Source organism: Melospiza melodia, chromosome 20 (genome assembly GCF_035770615.1).
Source record: "Melospiza melodia melodia isolate bMelMel2 chromosome 20, bMelMel2.pri, whole genome shotgun sequence".
Classification (NCBI taxonomy): Eukaryota; Metazoa; Chordata; class Aves; order Passeriformes; family Passerellidae; genus Melospiza; species Melospiza melodia.
In genome coordinates, this window is record NC_086213.1 from 3,059,842 (window position 1) to 3,079,133 (window position 19,292).

The 19,292-nt window shown below is 50.2% G+C and overlaps 1 protein-coding gene across 2 annotated transcripts in view; it reads left to right on the forward strand.

Moving 5' to 3' along the window:
* The window catches only part of NOS1 (nitric oxide synthase 1), a 98,071-nt gene that overhangs the window by 12,663 nt on the left and 66,116 nt on the right, over nucleotides 1-19,292 (forward strand). Inside the window, exon 1 of one of the 2 annotated variants that reach the window (XM_063173378.1) lies at nucleotides 16,752-16,828. The exons of the other annotated variant lie outside the window; for it this stretch is intronic. The gene's annotated coding sequence lies outside the window, so the exon portion shown is untranslated. Of the gene's footprint in view, nucleotides 1-16,751; nucleotides 16,829-19,292 lie in introns of those variants that run through there. 2 annotated transcript variants of the gene reach the window in all.

The following is a 19,292-nucleotide window of genomic DNA, read 5'->3' on the forward strand; positions in this document are numbered from 1 at the left end:
GTGTCCATTCCCAGTTCTCCCAGTGACATCCCAAAGGTGGGATGTGTTCATTTCCAGTAACATCCCAAAGGTGGGATGTGTCCATTCCCAGTTCTCCCAGGGACATCCCAAAGATGGGATGTGTCCATTCCCAGTTCTCCCAGTGACATTCCTGTCCAGAGCAGTGCCAGGGATGGTGCTCAGAGGGAGGCAGGGCACCCACAGCTCTGTGCCAGCTCAGGGAAAAGGGGATAAAAACCCTCCCCAAAGCCAGGCTGAGTGGTACAACAGGGATTTGTGTCCTGAGGGATGAGATCCTTGTGCTGGAGCTGTGGCAGGGCTCAGACAGGTGGGTCAGAGACTACCAATGCTTATCTGTTGTTTTAGGAAGACAAAAGTTTTGTAGTAATGTTAATCTAATCCTTGTAGTAATGTTTACTACAAGGATTAGGTTAAAGTCACATCCACAAACTTACGCATATTACAACATCTCTTGCTTGCAGAGTTTAATGAAATTTTCTTTTTCTGGTAAACCAGTCTGATTGAATCTTCTTGCAGCCTTCAAAGTTCCAGGATGCCAAGGCATGCTGTTATCCAATCTCCCGATCCAAAGTCCATCATCTGTCTTGTGTCCCAATATCTCAATATCCCAACATTTATGAACAGAGGGACTGGGAGACATCACCTGGTTCTGCAGGTGGTGCCCCATCCTGGATGCTGCCAACCCTCCCTGGCCAGATCAACAATAACTCTGATTTAAAATGAAAATAAGGATGATATTGTGACTTCTCCTTCCAGCTGGAGGCAGCTGAGGATCCCAGAGGATCCCTCTGTGCTTGGAGGGGCTGGAGCAGGGTGTGATGGTGTTCACAGGGGTTCTTGGATTGGGGAAGAGACGAGGATCTGACTCCATGTTACAGAAGGTTGATTTATTATTTTATGATATATCTTACATTAAAACTATACTAACAGAATAGAAGAAAAGGTTTCATCAGAAGGCTGGCTAAGATTAGAATCCGAAAGAATGAAAACAAAGGTTTGTGGCTCGGCTCTCTGTCCAAGCCAGCTGACTGTGATTGGCCATTAATTAGAAACACCCACATGAGACCAATCACAGATGCACCTGTTGCATTCCACAGCAGCAGATAACCATTGTTTACATTTTGTTCCTGAGGCTTCCAGCTTCTCAAGGAGGAAAAATCCTAAGGAAAGGATTTTTCATAAAAGATGTCTGCAACAGCAGGGCTGTGCACCCTCCTGGCAGGACAATTCCACCCCCTGAGCTCCAAAAACGCCTTTTGGCCTCAGCCCTTGGCTTCAGGAGATGCTGCAATCTGAATTCCTGAGTGTTCATCAGAGAAACTTTCCCTGCTCTCTGCATCTCCCTCCTCTCTTCCCACAGTTTTCACCCCAGGTTTGCCCTGCTGAGTGCCTCCCCTGGCACCCCGCGGGCACCCAGGCTGCTGCTGCTGCCCCCAGCATTTAACCCCTGCCCACCACCACACCCTGCAGCTCCGGGCAGAGCCTCGTTAGCGCTGCAGAACCTCTGCTGGAACAGCGTGGGAGCTGCAGGGCTCAGCCTGAGAAAAACAACCCAGCCCGGCCCTTCATTCCCTCCTAATGAGGCGTCTCAGCATCCCCGGCTCCTTCCCAGCATCCAGGTTGGGAGCAAACACCGAGCTGCGGGGCTGGGAAAAGCAGGGAAATAAATGCACATTTTAGCAGAGGTTTGAGTGGTGCAGAAATTCCAGGGGGAAATGGAGTTGCTGCTCGCTGGGTGGGATGGGGTTGGCACCCCCAAAATTCCATGGGGTTCACCACAAACACATCCTGAAACATTCCTGAGGGAAGCAGGGTGGGGACACCAGGACAGGCTCTGGAATCCCTGCACGGAGGGGAATTCGGTGGGACCTTGGAGCTGAAAACCTCAGGGCAACTCTCAAATGAGGGGTGAACTCTGCAGGGCTGAGTTTGGTTCTAATTGCAATTAGCACCTCCCTCCATGCCAGAGTTACCTACCCCAAAAGTTTGACCACCCTTTGCTTTATATTATAGATATATATAAAATATATCTATATATCTATATATCTCTATATCTATATATCTCTATATCTATATATTTATACATATAAAATAAAATTTTATATATATATATAATGTATAAATAATTAGATCTATTTTATATATAAATAATAAAATATATGTTAATATATAAAATATTTAAGAATATATATATTAGAATATATAATGAATATATATATTTGGTTCTAATTGCAATTAACATCTCCCTCCATGCCAGAGTTACCTACCCCAAAAGTATGACCACCCTTTGCTTTATATTATAGACATATATAAAATATATCTCTATATCTCTATATCTCTATATCTATATATCTATATATCTATATATCTATATATCTATACATACAAAATAAACATTAATACATATAATAAAAATGTATAAATAATTAGGTATATTTTATGTATAAATAATAAAATATACGTTAATATATAACATATGTAAGATTATATATATTAGAATATATAATAAATATATATATATTTTGTTCTAATTGCAATTAACACCTCCCTCCATGCCAGAGTTACCCACCCTAAAAGTATGACCACCCCTTGCTTTATATTATAGATATATTAAAAATATATGCATATATATATATGCATATAAAATAAACATTAATATATATATAACAAAAAGTATAAATAATTAGATATATTTTATATATTAATGATAAAATATAAATTAATATATAATATATTTTAAGGTTATATATATTAGAATATATAATAAATATATATATTTGGTTCTAATTGCAATTAACATCTCCCTCTATACCAGAGTTACCTACCCCAAAAGTATGACCACCCTTTGCTTTATATTATAGATATATATAAAATATATATATGTCTATATATCTATACATATAAAAAAATTAATATATATAATAAAAATGTATAAATAATTAGGTATATTTTTTATATAAATAATAAAATATAAATTAATATATAATATATTTTAAGGTTATATATATTAGAATATATTAAAAAAATATCTATTTGGTTCTAATTGCAATTAACACCTTCCTCCATGCCAGAGTTACCTACCCCAAAAGTATTACTACCTCTTGCTTTATATTATATATATATATATAAATAAAAAATTATATATCTATATACTTGTTTAAAATATAAAAAATTATATATATAAAATTATATTTTATATATATAATATAAAATATGTATATTTTATATATAATATATATAATATACATTAATATATAATATATAATATTTTAATATATTATATATTAGAACATATAATAAATATTAATAAAATTTTATTTCTATACATTTTAACGCTTTATATATTTTATATTTTGTATATTTCATATATTATTATATTAATTATTATTTTTATTGTTACATTCTATTTGATTTATATATTTATTATTTATTGTAATAGTAATAATAATAATAATAGTAATAGTAATAATAATAATAATAATAATAATAATAATAATAATAATAATAATAATGATGATAATAATAATGGTAGTAGTAGCAGCTAGATCATACACTGTGTGTTTGCTGAGGCAGATTTGGGGGACCAGATCTTCTTCAGAAATCTCTTTGGATGCATTTTTGCACTCAGCAGCAATCCTTGAACACACTCACAGTTTTTAATTAACGTGTGCATTAATTATTTCCTCACCTGACAGTGTGGGCCCTCAAGGGCAGGGTGGGGAGTGCTTTAGGCTAAAGTGGGGGTGAAATAATTCCCCTTTTTCCATGAGAGTTGGGGTAGTGAGCACAGGAGGGAAGGAGCGAGGATGAGGAGGGTTGGGATGGAGTAAGGCAGAATGGTGAGAGCCCAGTCCTGGCAAACTTGGTGCAAAAATGTCCTGTTTTAATTAGGAATATCCCAATTCCTTTTGATGAAACCTCTCCCTGCTCTGAGGGGAGGAAATCCAGGCAAATCCTGCTCCTGTCTGGAGCCTTTCCCAGGGAACACCTGGGAAAAAAAGATTCTTCCAGGAGCTCCTGTAGAACATTTCCCTGTTCCTGCTGCTTCCTCCCTGCCCAGGAGGGAGGGAGGGTGCAGAGACCAGGAAAACCCAGAGCAGGGGTGGTTTCATGAGCTCTACACCCAATTTCTTGCTCTTCAACCCCATTTTCCTGGCTCTGAGTGGGGACAGGGATGGGAAGAGCAGAGGTATTTCAGCCTGGGCTGGGGTGTTCTGCTGGCCCCACAAAATTTGGCTTTTCCCACCACCTTCTCCTCTGGTTTATATTTTCCCACCCTCATAACAAGAGCAGATTCCAGGAATTGTGTTGTAGTTTCCAAACAAAAACTGTGTAGACTCCCAAACTGATGCCAGGAGAGGCTGAAGCAGCTTTCAGGAGCACCTGGGTCCTGCTTTGGGAGCAGCAGGCAGGGAATTCCCAGCAGGATTTGGGTAATCCAGGGTGTCCCTGCTGCTTCCAACATCAATATCCCCAGTTCCCAACACTGGGGAGAATGGGCAGCTTGGGAGAGGCCAAGACAGCAAAGAAAAGTGGGATTTGCAAGCTGGGATAAGTCTGAAATAAACCTGGGAAAAATCTGGGATAACTGTGAAATAACTGTAGGATAAGTCTGGAATAACTGTGGGATAAATCTGGAATAATTTGGATAACTGTGGGATAACTGGGGTAACTGTGGGATAAATCTGGGATAATTCTGGGATAAATCTGGAATTACTGTGGAATAAGTCTGGAATAACTCTGGATAACTCTGGGATAACTCTCAGATAACTCTGGGATAATCTGGGATAAATCTGGGATAATTCTGGGACAATTCTGGGATAAATCTGGGGTAAATCTGGAACAACTTGGATAAATATGGAATAACTGTAGGATAGCTGTGGGATAAATCTGGGATAAATCTGGATAACTGTGGGATAAGTCAGATAAATCTGGAGTAACTCTGGGATAACTCTGGAATAACTCTGGGGTAAATCTGGATAACTCAAATAACTCTGGGGTAACTGAAGTAATCTGGGATAAATCTGGATAACTGGGATTAGTGTGGGATAACTGTGAGATAAATCTGGGATAAATCTGGAATAACTCTGGGATAATCTGGGATAAATCTAGAATAACTGTGGAATAACTGTGGGATAAATCTGGGATAACTCTGGGGCAACTCTGGGATAACTGTGGGATAATCTGGGGTAATTGTGGGATAAATCTGGGATAAATCTGGATAACTGTGGGATGAGTCTGGGATAGTTCTGGGATAACTCTGGAATAGCTCTGGGATAAATCTGGATAACTGAGGGATAAGTCTGGGATAGTTCTGGGATAACTCTGGAATAGCTCTGGGGTAAATCTGGATAACTGTGGGATAAGTCTGGGATAAATCTGGAATAACTCTGAGATAACTCTGGGGTAACTCTGGGATAATATGGGATAAATCTGGATAAGTGTGGGATAACTATGAGATAAATCTGGGATAAGTCAGCAATAACTCTGGGATAAATCTGGAATAACTGTAGGATAACTGTGGGATAATCTGGGATAACTATGGGATAAACCTGGAATAATCTGTAATAACTCTGGAGTAACTCTGGGATAATTTGGGATAACTCTGGGATAAATCTGGGATAACCTGTTCAAACCTCTGCTGGCAGCACCCAGCCTCACACCAACAAATTCTCCACCTTCAGCTCCCCTCAATCTTCCCCTCCCTGCACCCACCTGGATCACATTTTTCCGCGGCTGTTTGAGGGTTTTTGGGGTTTTTTAGGGTTTTTGGTCAGGGAGGTGGCTGTAGGGAGAGCGGGAGGTTCAGACACTGGCTAATCCTGTTAGGAAGGCAGTGGTTATTGCAGGGCTTCCAGTGGGACCTGCTAAATGAACCATAATTCTGTAATGAGATTTCCTTTTCCCGGCCAGACTAAATGTTCCTGGCCACTGGGAATAGGAGCTCGGGGAGAGGAGGAAAAATAAAGAGAGAGAAAGACGAAGAGGAGGGGGAGCCTGGCTTAGGCGGCTCTCCCAGGGCTGCAGGGAAGGTTTGCAGAGCTCTGGTGCTTGTGGTTCATTCCTGCACCTGGGACAGCAGCTCAGGGCCAGAGCCTGCCCTGAGCAACAAAAACACCTGTGTGAGGTGGTGTTAGCACTGCAAAACCTGGAGAAGGCAGCAGAGACTTCTTCAGGGAGCAGCAGGATGCTGGAGAGGGAAGTGTTGGGATCTTTGGCTGGTCAGAGTGACCCCAAGAAAAGTTCCAAAGTCTCTTTTCCCAGCCCAGTGCCTGAGGAAGGAGTCAGAGCTCTTCATTTCTCGGTCTCAAGGTTGTTCATTGTTTCTTATCTATAGAAAATTTTCTCCTGCCCTGCCCAGGTCCATCCAGCAGGACAGTTCCAGGCACTCTGCCTGCCCCCAGGGCAGTGTTATGTCTTTATACTAAAAACTGCATATACAATGTTTGCAATTCCTTCCCAATACCCATCACCTATGTTAGACAGTGAGCTTCTACTCTAAACCAATCTGTGAGTGCCAACATCACAGCAGAAGATGGAGGCCAAGAAGAAGAAGGAGAAAGGCTGGACACACCCAGTTCCCTCCATCTTGCCTCCTGAACCCCCATACCAAAACCCCAAAATCTACTTTTCCACCCTGTGATAACTTCACTATTATTCTACTCAAACTGTTGTGGCTTGCTGATCTTCATCTAAGGTTGGAAATTTGCTCGTAATCAAACCCACAGGTGTTTTGGGCTCTGTGTGAGGGTCCCTGAGCCCCCTGGCAGGGGTCCTGGCCATCCTGGACTGCCAGAGGGATGTCCTGGGTCCTGACAGGGAAGGAGCTGTGAGGGGAAAGCAGGCTCTGGAGAGGGGGTGATCTCCTGGTGGGAGAGAGGAATTACACCAGGAGGTGTCCAAAGGGGTTTATTCTGATTTGTAGCTGCAGCAGGGAGCAGTGAGAACTTCCTGATGTGTGATCATCACCCTGGGCTGGGGCAGCTCTGATCCTATCCTGGTCCATCCCTGGGACACTTTTGGCACTGGGGCGAAGCCAGCCAGTGGAGAATGGGCAAACTGTGGGGTTTGGGTGAAAACCCCTGGCAGGGACTGGGATCTGCTCAGAGATCATCAGGCCCTTAAATCCCATCTCATTCCACCCCCTGCTATGGGCAGGGACACCTCCCACTGTCCCAGGCTGCTCCCAGCCCCAGTGTCCAGCCTGGCCTTGGGCACTGCCAGGGATCCAGGGGCAGCCACAGCTGCTCTGGGCACCCTGTGCCAGGGCCTGCCCACCCTGCCAGGGAACAATTCCCAATTCCCAATATCCCATCCATCCCTGCCCTCTGGCACTGGGAGCCATTCCCTGTGTCCTGTCCCTCCATCCCTTGTCCCCAGTCCCTCTCCAGCTCTCCTGGAGCCCCTTCAGGCCCTGCAAGGGGCTCTGAGCTCTGCCTGGAGCCTTCTCCTCTCCAGGTGAGCACCCCCAGCTCTCCCAGCCTGGCTCCAGCCCTTGCAGCATCTCTGGTGCCTCCTCTGGGCTCTCTCCAGCAGCTCCAGGTCCCTCCTGTGCTGTGCCCAGGGCTGGCTCCATTTCTGTGGCAGTGCCAGCCCAGCTCCCAGCTGTGCCCCAGTGCAATCCCAGCTCTGCCATCCCCTCCCTCCCTCCCTCCCCTCTCAGCCTTCAGGTGTCCCCAAACTCCCCAAATTTCTCTCTTTTCACCCCAGACTGAGAGGCCTCCCTGGGGAGCAGAGTGGGGATGGGAATGCTCCAGGCAGGGAGAAATCCAGTATTTTGTAAGAGTTCTTTCCTTGCTTGATCCTGCTCATGCTCAGGGTTTGTTGCTTTTCCTCCTGGCCCTTCTTGCTCTGTTTTTTCTCTGTGTGGCAAACAGAAGCCCTTGGTTTGCCCAAAGTTCCTCTGCCTGTGCTGCTCCACTGGGGTGAGAGTTTTCCAGAAATTCCTGGTGATCCTGGAAACCCCTGGGCTCTGTCTCTCATCCAGGTGAGAAAAGAAAAGAAAAATATTTGGATGTTTTTACTTTTCTCTTTCAAATTTGGCCCTGGGGGTGCTGCAAACCCTGATTTTTCTGTGCCTTTATTCCCCATTTTTAAGTGGGGACTGGGGAGGAATTTGTTCTTTTCCAGCCTTTCATGGGCAGGGCTTTGCTGGTCCAAGGTGGCCTGGCTCTTGGTGAGGTTGTTTTTCCCGTTTTCTGTGGTTTTAGCCTCCAATCCCTCCCTTGGGCTGCATGGATGGGCACCTCCTGCTCCCAGCTCCCATCCCAGCTTTTTCCAGCCCATCAGCTGCTCCTGCTGCAAAACACCCTGGGATGAGAAGGGGAAAAGAGCAATGCTAAAAATAACATAAAATGAAATAAAAATTTAAAAAAATTTAAAATAAATAAAATTTTTAAAATAGAATAAAAATAAATAAAATGAAATAAAATAAAATGTAAACAATAAAATAAATAAAATAAAAGAATATAAAATAAAATAAAATAAAATAAAATAAAATAAAATAAAATAAAATAAAATAAAATAATATAAAATAAAATAATTAAAAATTTAAAAATAGAATAAAATAAAACTAAATGAAATAAAATAAAATGTAAAAAAATTTAAAAATAGAATAAAATAAAACTAAATGAAATAAAATAAAATGTAAAAAAATAAAATAAAATAATAAAATAAAATAAAATTTTAAAATATAATTAAATTAAATGTAAACAATAAAATAAAATTTAAAAAATAAAATAAAATAAAATTTTAAAAAATTAAATAAAATAAAAAAAATTTTAAAAATAAAAAAATTTAAAATGTCAAAAATAAAATAAAATAGAAAAATAAAATAAAATAAAGTAAAATAACATAAAAAATAAATAAAATAAAATAAAATAAAATAAAATAAAATAAAATAAAATAAAATAAAATAAAATAAAATAAAATAAAATACAGAGGTTTGCATGCCAGCTCTCCTTGGTATCCTGAGCACTTCTCCTCCCTGCTGTTCCTGATTATCCCATACTGGCCCAGAAAACCTTGTGGGGCTGTGTCTGTCCAGCCCGTCCATCCCCCTGGCCAGGCTCTACCCAGAACCCGGCCAGGAATCAGCCATTCCAAAGAGCTGCAGGGCATTACAGTGCAGGGAAAGCCTGGAAATCAAAGCAGGCAGGGCTTTCCTGGCACGGAGAAACAGGATATCCCAGGATTTCACCTCTTCCCACCAGGATATCCCGGGATTTCAACTCCTCCCACCACAAACTGGGCAGGATCCCGGAGCAAGTGCTGGAACAAGGGAGATCTGGGGGTGCCCAAAGTGGGATCATGGAATGGTTTGGGATGGAAGGACCTTAAAGCCCATCCCATCCCATCCCATCCCATCCCATCCCATCCCATCCCATCCCTTCCATCTCATCCCATCCCATCCCTTCCATCCCATCCCATCTCATCCCATCCCATCCCATCCCATCCCATCCCATCCCATCCCATCCCATCCCATCCCATCCCATCCCATCCCATCCCATCCCATCCCATCCCATCCCATCCCACCACCCTCCACTATCCCAGTGTGAGAAATGCCCCTCACTTTAAAAAATATAAAAGATTTATTAAAACTTTATCAAAAATTGTGAGAAATAGCCACTCACTTTCCATAGTTTAGGAAGTTTTATTAAACATTATTAAAAATGTTTAATTAATTATTATTATAAAAGCTTAATTAATTATTATATATAATACAGTATATATAATATATTTTAATATACTATATATTATATATTGTATATTATTATATATTTATTATATATTATTATATTATATTTTTATTGAGTTTTTTATTTCTATTGAGGTTTTTAAGGCCTAGCATGTCCAAATCTGCTTCTGGGCCTTGGTGCTCAGCTCTCTTGGCCAGGCTGGTGTTTGTTGGCCCAAAGTGGTTTGGGGTGGCTGAGAAGTTTAAATTCCTTCAAACTCCAGCAGTGTCCACATCCCATTAAAGCCGTGCCAGGAATAAATCCAGATTCCAGATTCCACCCCAAAAATCCCACCTTGCCCTACTCACTGCTCCCTCCTCCTGGTGGGATGCCCGAATTCCCTGTTATATACACCTTATATACATTTTATTTTACAATAAAATATACATTTTATTGTCTGGGTCTCGGAGGGAATTGGAGCCTCTCCCTGCAGGCCAGCACCCAGGCACTTCGCTGCTTGGTGCTGGATTATTTTTATCGTATTATTTTTTCCCCTCGTTGCTCCTCTTTAGAAATGAAGAAGTCGGCCGCAGCTGTTTCTGCGCTCTTGGCTTTGCTTTGTGCCGGTTTTTTTGCAGCGAATGCTGCGCAGATTTGGCTTATCAGGCTGCTCCACTCCTCCCCGGCCCTATTTACCCGGAGCCCCGGCCCTTTCCTGCCTTTGTCACCACCCATCCCAAGGTGCTCCGGCGATAACTTCTCACTCCGGATTAGGGATTTGGGGCTTTTCAAAAGAGCCTTCAACCCACGGCCCTCAGAAATGTGTCACTTGCTTAAAAAAAACCACCCAAAAAAACAATTTAAACCTTGAAATTTAGTGCTTAAGGGTGACACAGGAGTGATTTTTCTGCTTTGTAATTACTCCAAGAATTGATCTAAAGGTTCAGAGGTGCCGTTTTGCGGGGGCCTGATCCCGCTGGGAAGGAACGGGGCTGGAAATAGGGGCTCAGATGGCACAAAATCCCGGGAGCTGGCTGGTTTTAGCTGGCTTTAATGATCTCGATTCCGCTGATTCCAGTGGAGCCGTGGAGCTCTGCTGCTGTTGCTGCTGCTGCTTTGGAGCATCTGCCCCCAACCTCCAGCTGCTGGGGATGGCTCAGCTCAGCCACTTGTGCTGCAGAACAGGGTTTGCATCTGAATAACCCACGAGTGACTCGAGCCCCCTTTCAGGCTGCTCAGAGAGGTTTCAAAGCAGGGTTTTTGTGAAATCTAAATTACACCCCGGATTTACGAGGAGTCCTTGAACTTTGGGGTGTTTGTCAGGCCTTCAATGCTTCCTGAAAATGATAATGAGAGGGATTTGGATTTTGATGGGAAGGTGGCAGGGCTTGGGGCTGGAGGAAATGTGACTTTTGAAGGGAAGGGGTTCATATTTTGAAGTAGAATTTTAAAAAGAAACGCAAGGGAAGACAGACAGGTCCTTCCCTGCCCTGCAACAGCGGCGAAACATGAATTCATCCCCCTGGAATTTCTTGTTTGTGCGCTCCCATAATCTCATTTCTTTGGTGTCTGTATGAAGCTCGAGATAGTTGAACGCCAGGAGCCAAGTTCTCTCCGACTAATATCTTTTTATTAGATTTGCTGCGTGCGTGTGTGCCCACGTGTGAGAGAGAGAAGATCGCCCTTCATCACCCACCTCGTGCCGAGGAGGAGGAGGAGAGGAGCTCCCAAGGAATCTTTCCAGCAGCTTTTCCCAACTCTGACCCCCAGAATAGGGATGTCTGGGACATAAATGCTGCCAAGGAATCTTTCCAGCAGCTTTTCCCAACTCTGACCCCAAGATGGGGGTGTCTGGGACATAAATGTGGCTTTGGGTGGGGTTTACAGGTGTCTTGTTGGATGCCAGGGTTTGTGTTGGGATGTTTTGCGTTGTCGCAGCTCTGCTCGGTCACTTCGGGCTGTGACAGCTTCTGGAGGTGGGGGACAAAGAGTTTTCCCCTAAAATGTCACGGGGAAAGAGGAGCTGGCCCAGGGATGCTTTAGAAGTGACCTGCCCTGGCCATGAACTCCCAGGTTTTCAGGATTTGATCAAACCCGGCTTCGATGAGCCCCAGCCTTTGTCCCGTGCAGAGGGGACGATGCCAGGGAATCCCCCGATCCCGCAGGGGGTGGGTGGGTTCCGAGGGGTCCCTCCTGTCCCACAGCAACCCTGCCCCAGCCCGGCAGAGCTCCGGGACTTCCCGGGCTCTGCCGGGGGTCGGCAGAAGGGAAGAGCCAAGAGCGAAGGCTCACTGCCACCTCTAGGCAAAGCCCAGCATCGGCGCTCGCTCTAAACTGGAGCACGGGCAGGGACAATCCTGGGATTTGTCCCAAATCGCCGCAGTGGCAGTGGCAGACCCCGCTCTCGGCTGCTGCGCGTGTGTGCGGGGTGTGCGCGCTCCGCGGCTCCCAAAGCTTTGGTATAAATATAAATGTTCAGCCCTTCCTCCAGCCCGCGGGCTCTAATCCCCTTCCGCACGCGTTTCCAGCCGCGGGGAATGAGCAGCCCAGTAAGTCCCGAGCCGCGGAGGTTGTGTGTGTGATCCCTGTGTGATCCGTGTGTGTGATCCGTGTGTGTGATCCGTGTGTGTGATCCCTGTGTGATCTGTGTGTGTGTGATCCGTGTGTGTGATCCGTGTGTGTGATCTGTGTGTGTAATCCCTGTGTGTGATCCCTGTGTGATCCGTGTGTGTGATCCCTGTGTGATCCGTGTGTGTGATCCCTGTGTGATCCGTGTGTGTGATCCCTGTGTGATCTGTGTGTGTGATCCGTGTGTGTGATCTGTGTGTGTAATCCCTGTGTGTGATCCCTGTGTGATCCGTGTGTGTGATCCGTGTGTGTGATCCCTGTGTGATCTGTGTGTGTGATCCGTGTGTGTGATCTGTGTGTGTAATCCCTGTGTGTGATCCCTGTGTGATCCGTGTGTGTGATCCGTGTGTGTGATCCCTGTGTGATCTGTGTGTGTGTGATCCGTGTGTGATCCGTGTGTGTGATCCCTGTGTGTGATCCCTGTGTGATCCGTGTGTGTGATCCCTGTGTGTGATCTGTGTGTGTAATCCCTGTGTGTGATCCCTGTGTGATTCGTGTGTGTGATCCCTGTGTGATCCCTGTGTGTGATTCATGTGTGTGATCTGTGTGTCTGATCCCTGTGTGATCCCTGTGTGTGATCCCTGTGTGATCCGTGTGTGTGATCCGTGTGTGTGATTCGTGTGTGTGATCCCTGTGTGATCCCTGTGTGTGATCCCTGTGTGATCTGTGTGTGATCCATGTGTGTGATCCGTGTGTGAGATCCATGTGTGTGTGATCCCTGTGTGTGATCCCTGTGTGATCCGTGTGTGTGATCCGTGTGTGTGTGATCCCTGTGAGTGATCCCTGTGTGTGTGATCTGTGTGTGTGATCCCCGTGTGCGTGACCCGTGTGTGACCTCTGTGTGTGTGTGTGATCCCTGTGTGTGATCCATGTGTCATCCATGTGTGTGTGTGATCCGTGTGTGTGTGTGTGATCCCTGTACGTGATTCCATGTGTGTGACATCCCAGTGTGTGATCCCTGTGTGTGTGTGTGTGTGTGTGTGTGTGTGTGTGTGTGATCCCTGTGTGTGTGATCCCTGTGTTTGTGATCCCTGTGTGTGTGTGATCCCTGTATGATCCCTGTGTGTGTGATCCGTGTGTGTGTGATCCCTGTGTGTGTGTGATCCCTGTGTGTGTGTGATCCCTGTATGATCCCTGTGTGTGTGATCCGTGTGTGTGTGATCCGTGTGTGTGTGATCCCTGTGTGTGTGTGATCCCTGTAGATCCCTGTGTGTGTGATCCCTGTGTGATCCGTGTGTGTGATCCCTGTGTATGTGATCCCTGTGCGTGATCCCTGTATGATCCCTGTGTGTGTGATCCCTGTATGATCCCTGTGTGTGTGATCCCTGTGTGTGATCCCTGTGTGTGTGATCCCTGTATGATCCCTGTGTGTGTGATCCCCATGTGTGTGTGATCCCTGTGTATGTGATCCCTGTGCGTGATCCGTGTATGATCCCTGTGTGTGTGATCCGTGCCGAGGCCGCGCGTTCCTGAGGAGCTCAGGGAGAGCCGAGCGTCCTGAGCCGCACATTCCCGGCGGATCCCCCAGCTGGGAGCTCCAGGAGAGGTGGGTGAGGGACAAGGGCAGCAGCGCAGGGGGAGCAGCGGGAGGAAATCTGGGCGTTAAGCGCTGGGTTTCTATTCGGTTTCTACCCCTAACCTCTGGCGGCACACGGCCGGGAGCGAGCGGCGCTGAGCTGCCTCCAGAGGAGACGGGGAGCCGGAGAGGGGCGGGGAGGCGGCTCTGTCCTCTCCCCAGCAGTTTTGGGGGAGAACTTCCCAGGCAGCGCCGCCTGAATCGGCTCCCAGCTGTGGGAAAGGGGAAAGCAACTTCCATGGAGGAGGCCGGCTGGGGACGGGGGGGTTCCTCCAGAGCTGGGGCTGCTCTCTGGGGTGAGCAGCATGGCAGGGACACGTTCCCTGCGGGGAAATGCTGTCCCCAGGCGCTTTTTGATGGGGGCAGGAAGGCGCAGCCTTGGCTGTGGCACCGGGAGCTCGGTGGGGAAGGGGCTCAGGGGTGCGGCCGTGCTGGGGAGGGTCTCACTCCACCTTCTCCATTCACAGCCCACCCTCTGCCTCCTCAGTTGTTTATGAACCTCCAAGCCTTTCCCTTGCCTTCCCGGCTGACTCACGGCTTCCAGCGGGAGGGAAAGGCGACCTGGGGCTCCTCCCTGGCGCAGGGGGAGCACAGGACACGCACAGGCTCCCTTCCCACAGGGACACTCTGCTCCTGGATACCGAGGATTTCCGGGCGGCAGCAGAGCTCCCGGTGATCCCAAAACGAGCTGGTGCCGCTCACATTCCCGTGGGGAAGGGAGTGCTGCCGTGCCCCGGGGGGATGTGGTGCAGGGATGAGCAGAGCTCTGTTCCTCGGATCTGTTCAGGGCTCTGTTCCTCGGATCTGTTCAGGGCTCTGTTCCTGGGGTCTGTTCAGGGCTCTGTTTCTCGGATCTGTTCAGGGCTCTGGGATCCTGGGATCTGTTCAGAGCTCTGTTCTTGGGATTTGTTCAGAGCTCTGTTCCTGGGATCTGTTCAGAGCTCTGGGATCCTGGGATCTGTTCAGAGCTCTGGGAACCTGGGATCTGTTCAGGGCTCTGTTCCTGGGGTCTGTTCAGGGCTCTGTTCCTGGGATCTGTTCAGAGCTCTGTTCCTGGGACCTGTTCAGAGCTCTGGGAACCTGGGATCTGTTCAGGGCTCTGTTCAGGACTCTGTTCCTGGGATCTGTTCAGGGCTCTGGGATCCTGGGATCTGTTCAGGGCTCTGTTCAGGGCTCTGTCCCTGGGATCTGTTCAGGGCTCTGTTCAGGACTCTGTTCCTGGGGTCTGTTCAGAGCTCTGGGATCCAGGGCTGGTTCTTGGGCTGGGGTCCTGCCGCAGGGTGGGAGGGCTGGATTTCCAAAGCCCAGAGTGTCCCAGGGAGCTCTGCTCCCCCGGATCAGGGCTGTGCTGCCTCGGATGGATCTGCCCGGCTGGCAGGAGGAGCAGGAGGTGCTGCTGGCTGCGTGTCGGGGTGGCTTTGGCACTGCAGAGTCCCCTCAAACAGGTGACATCAGAGCCACCAGCCCTGCGGCTGCCTGCACCCCTATCCGAGGAAAACTGCTCCAGCCCACAGAGCCCTGCAGCTCTACGGCTCCAAGCTGTGAGCCCTGCAAGGAGAAGGGTTTGGACTTTTCCCAGCCCGTGCCTGGGTCACAAAGTCCTTTGTCACCGGTGTGTGCCCGCTGGCTGCTCCCTGGCTGATGGGCCGGAGCAGATGTCCTTGGGTAGCTTGCTCTTAGATGAGTCCTCCTGGCTCTAGAGAGGCAGAATCACGTTTCCCTTAACCCCAGACAGTGTTAGAGCCCGATCTCGGTGGGGAGGGGCGGGACGGGGGAGGCAGCCCCGGTTCTGCTGCTGCATTTGCCCGTCCTCTCCGCCTCTGCACAGCTCTCGGTGAGCCGGGCAGGAGCGGGGCCGCTCCGCTCCCCTTCCTTCGCCGTGGGAAGTTCTGTAATTGAGCCGCCCGCTGTGCCCTGCCTTGTTTGCCTGCCTCTGCTGAGGCACCCACGGGCTGGGCACCTTCCCCAGGCTCGGGACACCTCTGTGTGCTCCGGGGGGAGCTGCCTGCTGGGCTGGGAGCAGGTGAACCCCGGAGCCCTGCCCGAGAGCCCGCTGGGTTTATATAATATTATATATCTATAATTGTGTGTTTGTTGTTGCCATGGGAATCAGCACAATCGCGAAGGCTGGAGGCTGATGTCAAGCCTGGGTCCGCTCTGGGCCGCCTTGGGGGCAGGTGGAGAGTCGGGAGGGGAAGCGGGGTGAGGAGATCTTTGTTCCCTGCCCCGTGTGTAGCCCAGGGGCAGCTCCGGCCGCTGAGGCTCGGGGATGTCCCAGCCCCGCCTGGAGCCGGGCCGGGAGCTCCCGAAGGGATGGAGGTGTCTGCCCTGGGCACCAGCGGGCACGGGCTGCCGGGAGCAGAGCGGGGTTTTCTGCAGCACAACCAGCCTGGCAACAGGAGTGTGGGGGCTGCAGGGCTGGGCAGGGATTTGGGGACCGCTCAGGCGCTCCGGTGCCCCCCGGGGCACGCAGAGCCCCCCACCCGCCCGGGGCAGGCTGAGTCAGGCCCGCGGGGGGTGACGCGGAGCTTCCAGCAACAAGTGGGGGCCGGGGGGTGTCTGTGAGCTCTTTAATTGGTGAGGGAGTTGGGGGGGTGGGCGATGCTCCCCGGCAAGGGGAGGGAGGGAGGGGGGAGAAAAGCCACGCTGGAAATGAGGTTATATAAAAGATGTATGATTTGGAGAGCGGAGTGTCTCCTAATGAGGGCTGCACCGGCTCGCTCCACACCCATAAAAACCCTGGTTGGACGTCAAAGCGGATTCGTTTCGGTGATGCTGGGATAAAGGGGCGCAGCGAGGACTGGCTCCCCGCTGCCAGCCCAGCCCAGCCGAGCCCAGCGCCGGGCTCCGTCCGTGCCGAGCCGCCGGGAGCGATGCGGGGCCGGCCGCGGGGCCGGGGCCGGGCACGGCTCCTCTCCGCCGCACGGTAGGTGCCCCCCAGCCCCGCACCGGGCTCCGCTTCTCTCCGCGAAACTTTGTCGGGGCTGCGGCACCGTGCGCCCCGTCGGGAGCGCCGCCGCATCCTCCGGGCACCGTGAGCGGGGAAGGGGAGGCGGCGGCGGGACCCCAACCCCGGCAGTGCCCCCAGACGGGGGGACACGCGTGGGATGTGCCCGGAGGAAGCGCTCTCTGCTCGGGGTGGCCCCGCTGAGCCGCGAATCGCACTCGCTCCCCAAGGCCAGGACACGCTGCGGGTGTCCCCCCCCGTCTCTCCGCACCCGCAAAGTTCCCCCAGCGCCTCCGAGCGCGGCCGGCCCCGCGGGGAGCGGGGGGAGTCCCGGGATGGGGCAGCGGGAGGGCACTCGGTGTGCCCCGAGGGAGGGCAGCAGGGGCAGGGGACCGAGCGCGGGGGTGGCAGGCGGGCAGCGAGCCCGGGACAGGCGGGACTCTGCCCGGGGGCCATCGGTGCGGAGAGGGCAGCGAGCGGGAGCGGCCGTTCACCGAACTGGGGTTGGCGGCGGTGATTTTGGGGAGGACAGGGGGGCAGTTCCGCAGAATGCCAGCCTGCCGGGGATGGGCATTTTTCCCCGGGGATGCCGTTTCCCGGGAGAAGGCGGTTTCGGGGGGCGGGCGGCTGTCCCGGGGCAGCGGCGTTGTCCCGGCTGGAGGAGCCGATCCGCCCGCCCCGCCTGAGCTGTCCCGGGTGCTGAACGCGCCGGAGCTCCCGAGCCTCCGCTCCCCAACGGGGATCGCGGGAGATGCCACCGAGCCCCGCTCTGGGGTGGGGAGTGGCCCTCGCCAGGTCCTGCCCTCGCTGTTTGCCTGTCCCCGGGGCGTCCCGGCTGTCCCCAGGGTGTCCTCACTGTCCCCGGGGCACTGCGGTGGAAGCCAGACCCCAGTCCAGCCCACGGTGGGGACACTCCAGCCCTCGGGATGTCCTGTTGGGGCCGCCTCCTGTCCTTTAGGGAGAACGGGGGTCACCCCGGATCGTTCCCCGTCCCTCTGCCCACCAAGGACCCCGCAGAATGAGCCGGGAATGCAGCGGGAGCTGCAGCCGCAGGAATCGGAGGGGACAAACCCTGCTTGTCCTGCTGCTGCCCCGGCTTGGTTCTGACTGGAAAACCTTTTGGTTCTGACTGGCAAAGCAGAGGGGAAAGGAGCTCTTTGTGCGGCACATCTGGCACATCTGGCGCCGGGCTGTGCGGGTGTGCGCTGCCCCGTCCCGCCGCGCTCCCTGCCCCGCTCGCTCAGCCCCCAAGCCCGGGTGAGGGGTGCGGACATTTTCTCCCGACGCTTCCAAGTTCTCCCTTTCGGGAGGGAATTCTGGCAGGCGACTTGACAATGATGTGCCGAGTCCCCGAGGAGCGGATCCGCCTGTCGCTGAGATGGAGGGGAAGCGTCTCCTTCCTTCCTTTTTCCCTTCCCGATCTCCCCCGTCCCCCTTTTCCCTTCCCGGTGGTTGTCTGGCACGGGGGACGGTGGAGATCGCAGGGGCAGCTGCAGCAATGGGGGGCTTGGCTGCTTCAAACGCCGGCTCCTCTCCCTCACCCTCATTCCCCAGTGCCAGCGGCTCTGGCAGACGGGAATCTACAGGAATGATCACACAGAAGCAGCAGGGAGGCTTTGGGAGCAGGGGGGAAATCGCTCTCCCAGGAATTTCTACCTGCACCATTTGCTAGTTATCATTCTCTGCTCAAGGTCTCAGTGGGGAAGCCTTATTTAAAGAATTTGGTTTTGCATCAGCAATTTCCTCCTCCCTCTCTTTTCTTCCCGGCTCGTATTTCCCAGTATATTTCCTTAAAGACGCCACAAACTCAGGCACAGACTCCGCAGTTTCAAATGTTTGCAAACAAACTCCGGGTGCGGAGTCGCTTCCCCCGCAGCCGTGGGCAGGGAGGGGACATTTCCCTGCTCAGGTACCCGCTCTGGGAGCAGCATCACACCCCCCTGGAGCCCAGGAAAGGGACAATCCCTCGTCCCTTTTGCATTCTGTGCATTCCCCCTGCCAGCGCCACAACTGTGAGCGAGAGGCCATCTTAGGCAGAGGGGTTTGGGCTGAATCCTCCTTGGAATCCTCGCTTGGAATTAACGTTCTGTGGCTGCTCACGGGGAGGGCTGGGTCCTCCCGCGCCCTCAGGGGCCGTTTTGGCCCTGTCAGGTTTTTTTCCCCCCTCCTCCCCGCTCTGCTCGTGTATTTTGTCTTTTCCATTTCAGTGGTGTGTCTGTACAAAGGCTTAGGAAATCTGCCAGATTCCCTAAATCAGTGCCTGAAAACAACTATTTTTAGTAACCGATAAGTCACATGAGCTCGGCTCGCATAGATTAGCATTTACCTTTCCCGAGGAACGAGGATATTGTTTGATACTTGTTGATACCATCAATTTTCCCCTAAAGAAACCCAACCCCGCTAACGAGGGGCCGGGTTAGAGAGGCGGTTCCGAGCGAGCTCT